Below are 6582 nucleotides of genomic sequence, written 5' to 3'. Positions count from 1 at the left end.
ACACGCACACGCACACACACACACGTTTGTATTACTATACTTGTGAGGACAGCAATTTTATGAATGGCATTTAAAAACTTGTCAATAAGCCTGATTAATACCTGGTTGCTCTCCAGTGTCGCATTGTTTGACTTGTTGACTTTTTAATCACATGAAACCTGCGGTCGCTTTTGTAAAGCTTTGTCCTCCTCTGTTCAAGAATTTTGGGGAAAAAAACAATAAATGGCTGTTGCTGCAGGAATGTTTGAATATTGCATATTGGCATGTTTTTGTGTTTTATTAGGAGACACACCACACTAGTGTGTAGATCTGCTATTTTCAAACATTAGTAAAGTTAGTAAACATTAGTACTTTTACTTTTGGTACTGTACTTTAAGTATATTTTTTTATGCCAATACTTTTGAACTTTTACTCAAGTAACATTTTGAACCCAGGCCTTTTACTTATAACACTTGTAAATACTTGTAAGTATTTTTAAATTGTGGTATTGCTACTTGTACTTAAGTAAAAAAATATCCACCACTGAGCACAGGTGCCCTCAGATCAGGCTGAGTGAGGAGTAGATTGGCAGGTACCGCCCCCCAATGACGCGGCCTATAGGCTGGGGCGCTGTCCTCTGGGCTGTACCAGAGCCTTGTATTAGAGAGTTCAGCCAATGAGGCGGCAGAAACAGCGCCGGTCACGTGGTTCATGTAAACTGGAAATAGTTACAAGGAGCCGTAGACTTCAGTGCATTCCATAAACTTCCGGTTTAGTGCTTTGTCACTATTCGCCAACAGACGGCTATGTAGAACATTGGTTCTACATACAGTGTCCAAATGGGGTTTTGAACCTAGGTTTGAAGTTTCACTGGCAGTTGCACTAACCAGTTGGCTAAAGAACCAGGCGCGTGTGTGTGTGTGTGTGTGTGTGTGTGTGTGTGTGTGTGTGTGTGTGTGTGTGTGTGTGTGTGTGTGTGTGTGTGTGTGTGTGTGTGTGTGTGTGTGTGTGTGTGTGTGTGTGTGTGTGTGTGTGTGTGTGTGTGTGTGTGTGTGTGTGTGTGTGTGTGCGTGTGTGCGTGCGTGATATTTCTGTGTGCATTTGTGCACACAGAATTTGTGCACACAGCATTTGTGTCACATGGTTTACATGCAGGTGTAAAAGAGTGGTGCAAGCTGCCGTCGTTTTTGCAGTTTCAAGAAAGATGAAAATAATAGAGAAAGAATGAAACGAGGAAAACGGGTCACATTTGTCAGAACCAGCTCATGCTATGGTTTAGGCATATGTAGTTAGTACTGTATGTATGTAGATATCTTGGATTTTTGCCTCTCTTTGACATGTTCTTTTTCTTTACTGTTTGATTTGTCTTTCTCTCCTTGCTCTCCCTGACCCCTCAATGTGCAATGTGTTGGGCCAGCGACGTTGGTTTCATCATCTCGGACGCATCGTGTCCGATTCGTCTGAAACAGAGTTTTGGTTCGAGGGCAAAACAGACCCCAAGCTTTAAACGCGTCCCGAATCCCCCACCACGCAATCTGCTCCATTGATCTTGGAGCAGATTATTATTTTGTTTCTTCTGTTTCTGCCACTTTTCGCAGTTCTGGCTGAACCGTGCATACGCTTTTTACGAAACTCGGCGATATGATAGATGGTCATGAAAAACTATCAAGAAATAAATCTCACAATCTTTTGTCAAAAGGTGGCGCTATAGCACTCAATTGAAAATGCCAACTTTGAACAGGTACAACTCATGCCCTGTTTGACCTACAGCCATAAAACTTTGATACACACGTGCGTCTACTCATGATGAACAACTTTAACACTCTGACTTTTGACCTCTGACCTTTAGATCTCCCACCATTTTGAATTATATGAAAAACAGTTAAAACCTATGTCCTCCTGGGATTTTTGAGTAATCTGCACGAAACGTTTTACACATGAACTTTGGACCCATGCCGACAAAACGTTGGGAGCGGATTTTTTCTAAGTGAAAAAATGAAGCTTTAATGAGCCAATGAATATTGCAGTTTTATGACAATTATTCATCTGCCCCTAACACATACATGCAGACTCACATTTCTTTGAAACTTTGCATAAATGTAGAGGGTCATTCCAAATATCACTGAAACCAATCTTACTCCAATTGGTCAAACGGGGGCGCTATAGCAATTTTTTGAAAATGCAAACTTTAAACAGGCAAAAGTCATGCCTTGTTTGGCCGACAGCCATTAGACCTGCTTACACATGTGCCTTGACTCATGAGGAACACATCTATCACGTTGACCAGTAAGCACCACCCTTAGATTGTCCGCAATCTTGAGCAGTTTGAAAAACACTTAAACCCAGGATTTTTCAGCTATTTGCGTGAAACTGTATCATCTGTGTGATCTCTTTTTTCACAGTTTCTGTCTGTTGGTCCAATGGCTTCTCGCTTAAGCGTGTGTCTTATAACTTCAAAGTCGCCGGTTCATGCCTCACTTGATGCAGAATTCATTTAAGTTATGCACAATACATGATTGTGTCAATTAATGCATGTGCAATTGTTAAAGATCACCTGAAATGCTTATTTGAGAGGGTATTTTTTTTTAATGACATACTTCATTCTGAAAATAGCCGATCTACAATCTCAAAACTTTTCAGATAGCAACGTGTTTCTGAGCTTGTAGATCGGCTGCTTTCACTGGTTTCGGTTCCGAGGAGACATACAATTTCTCTATTGGTAAATGGTTTGTGAACGAGTGATCTTAGTGTTAGTGAAACAGGGGCTTGGTTCATGACAGAAGGCAAGAGTTTATTATCTTCAACAGACAACCTCAGCCTGGACAAAGCTATAGCACAATAGGTAGTGTTGCAGCCTGTCAGTCCGAAGGTTGAGGGTTTGATTCCTGTTAATGGCAATAGGTTGAGATATCCATTCTGTTTCCATCTCTCTCTACAATCTATTACGTTTCCATGTCTCTCTCCCTTCAATCTATTCCGTTTCCATGTCTGTCTCTCTCTCTCTCTCTCTCTCTCTCTCTCTCTCTTCATTCTTCATTCACTGGCCCCGTATTATTGCTGCTTGCAGCTAATATTTAGTCTTATTTTTATTTGGGTTATGAGATGATTGTGTGTAAGGGTGCTGAATCTGATGATGTCTGAGTGGGGTTAGTTTGCTGATGTAGGAGGCCTGAGCTCCATTGTCTCTGCTACAAAAGAGGGCATTGCACACTGAATATCATCAGTTGACAAAAATCAAGATCGAGATACATGTTAATATCCCCGTAGGAAGATTTGTTCTGTACTCTGTCTGAAGATAAAAGTCAATGTCATCTCATCAACACATACCTAGCTTTCATGTAATAGTTTTCACAGTACAAATGGTGACAAATTGCACAACCTGAACCCCCATGACCAACATCCTTCATTCACAGTTAGTATCTTAATGAACAGAGGCAGGAATTAATGTTTCAAGTCTGCTCTGTTGAACCCTGAGTCTTCTACCAGAGGGTAAGATCTGGAACTCTGGGTGGAGAATGGAGTTGGGTTAGACACTATTTTCTCTGCCTGTCTGATAATAGACTGCTGCTCATAGATTGTTTGGAGGGACGAGTGTTTTTTAACACCCATAATTTTCATAGCAGCCTGCACCACACGAGCAATCTGTGATTTCAACTGTACAGACAAGTTACCAAACCAGGCAAAATAATCACTTTCTGTTTCAAACCAATGCAACAAAATCAAGAATCTAGGCTAGTATTCCAAAATTCTACCGATAATTTGAGTCCACAGCTTAATTTGGACCTTATCCTAAATAAACAAGCTTAAGTAATTTTGGTGGGTCACTCATTTCATAACGCTGGCACTGCAATTAAATGACACTCAACATCAGTCATCTCTCAGTTATGCCGAGACTTTATCAGGGACACGGCCCAGTTTGACCAGTGAGTGACTGACCCTCAAACGCTCACGTGTTTCCTAAAATAGCTTTTTTGTGAAAGCAGGGTTTGTTGTGGAAAGCTTGAGACCCAGCCCTCTTGAATGCCAGGAGAGGATGGGCTCACCCTGACAGCCATGGCCAGTGATTGAAGCTTGCACAAAGATAAAGCATGTCAGATGCAATCGCCATAGACACGCTGGCCATGACATCATCGGTTGCACTAGCGACCGCCAAGCAGCGCGGAGAGGCAGCAGAGCAGGGCCAGAGAGGGACGGATGGAAGTGGACTTTGCTTTGAGCACACAGAGCAAACTCAACATGGCCAATGATGTCAACTGTTTTCCCATAGGGTCTATGGGAAAAATTGGGGGGTTGCACCAAGCAGTGGCCCCCTTTTCACCATCTTCAGGCTAGAATGGGAAGTTAATGAGTATCACACCAGAGGCCACATGCTCTTGAATGTGTTTAAACTTGTCAATCAGGTGGAGAACCTATAGAGGGAAAGTAGGGAAATGAATCAAGATCTGTTTGCCTGCCTGGACTTGGGTTATATGGGCCAAGTGAGAATGGATGTTGGTGGCAGAGTTTGATAAGATTGCAATAGGCTATACCTCACAATACAATTTAGGCATTGAGTAGACGCTCTTATTCACAGAGGTTTACAAAGTGCAAGATTGGAGTAACCAGCATGAAACTCTACTCAACAAACTAGGGTAAGCCTAATTGGTGGAGTAAATAAGGTGAGAGGTAAATAAATAAGAGCAAGTATGCGCTGAAAAGTAACTAGGTAGACATCAAACAAAGCGCCTGTCTAAATACATCTAAATACTATATATAAATAGTGCAAATTAACATACTTAGCCTTTGTGAACAAGCAAATAGCATATCTTTATAAATACACAAGTGGTTCTCAAACATTTCATGTCAAGGACCCCTAAATTGATATGTATTTGGCTGTGGACCCTCTGAAAATATTTGTTGCAAGGGACCCCCATGAGAGAAGATTTGTGAAACTATATTCCACTAATTGTTTTTGTCTAAAAAAGCAGATCTACAATCTCACAACACATCACAAAGCGATATGTTGGGACCTTGTAGGTCTGCTATTTTTCAAAGTAAAAGTAAAGTATAAAATAGGGTTTAAGTGGTTAAATTGCTCCTCATTTCCTGGGGATCCACTCAAGACATACAGCACCTGTGAACAAATAATCAGAATCATATCTAGGCATCTAATAGATCATAGAGAAATAAGAGTGCTAGTGGATGAGGTGGAGTCTGAACAATAGCATGTCATATCTCATAATCTCATAATAAATGAAAGAAGAGGAGTGTTTCAAAATGAGGTCAAAGGGTTCATTAAAGCTTATTTTTTCTAGCTTCTGATTCAGTAAAACACAACCGAAGATGCAAAACACGGGACAGGGGAACCTAATAACCTAATGATGAAATAGGTTATTTTTCTGAAATTCCAAAATGTAAGATAAAGTCATTTTGCAAGGTTTATTCCAGAAATGTCCAACTATCTATCTGTATCTCAGGAATAGGTGGAGGGCGCCCCCTTTTGGAGACCATGATACTTTGCAGTGGACCTCCAACCATGGTGGGTTACCTCGGACACTGTCTAAATTGTGTTATTGATACAATAATACCAGCGGTGTCCCGTATTCAAAATGTACTTGAGTAAAAGTACAAAAGTATTGGCATCAAAATGTATACATATATATATATATATATATATATATATATATATATATATATATATATATATATATATATATATATATATATATATATATATATATATATATATATATATATATATATATATATATATATATATATATATGTCTGTATGTTTTGTAATAGTAATTACAATCTACAAAGCAACTAGTAACTTAAGTTTTCAAATAATTGTAATGGAGTAAAAAGTTGAATATTTGCCTCTGATATAGTGGAGTAGAAGTAAAAGTATTGAAAATTGGACATACTCCAGTAAAGTAAAAAATACTTCAACATTGTATTTAAGTACAGTACTTGAGTTGAGTACATGTACTTAGTTACTTTACCCCACTGATAATACACAATATAATTTGTCATCATGTCAAGACACACACACACACACACACACACACACACACACACACACACACACACACACACACACACACACACACACACACACACACACACACACACACACACAGAGAGAGAGAGAGAGAGAGAGAGAGAGAGAGAGAGAGAGAGAGAGAGAGAGAGAGAGAGAGAGAGAGAGAGAGAGAGAGAGAGAAGGTCAAGGGGGAGAGAGAGAGATGAGAGAGAGAGAGAGAGAGAGAGAGAGAGAGAGAGAGAGAGAGAGAGAGAGAGAAGGAGAGAGAGATTATCTGAAATTATTATCAGAACAGAACACAGTTACATCAGAATTCCAAATGCCGCAGTGAGGTCTCCTGCACCAATATCCCTCCGCAGTCCGCACAGAATTATATACGTAATAACAGACCCACGTTGTTTCTTAATATGCTTTTTGTTTCCCCAAAGAAAAGCATATATTGGCCATTCGTATACTATAAAATGAATGCATTTTGATAAAAATAAAAATAAACATAATTCGATAATTATTATATGAAACACGGGGCGTACCACGACCATCTATGCGTGTAGCTCGGGTCCAGAGCGTTGGTGAGTTCT

This window comes from Gymnoscopelus microlampas (genome assembly GCF_963454915.1).
Source record: "Gymnoscopelus microlampas genome assembly, chromosome: 18".
Taxonomy (NCBI): Eukaryota; Metazoa; Chordata; class Actinopteri; order Myctophiformes; family Myctophidae; genus Gymnoscopelus; species Gymnoscopelus microlampas.
Note: the sequence above shows the minus strand (reverse complement) of the source record.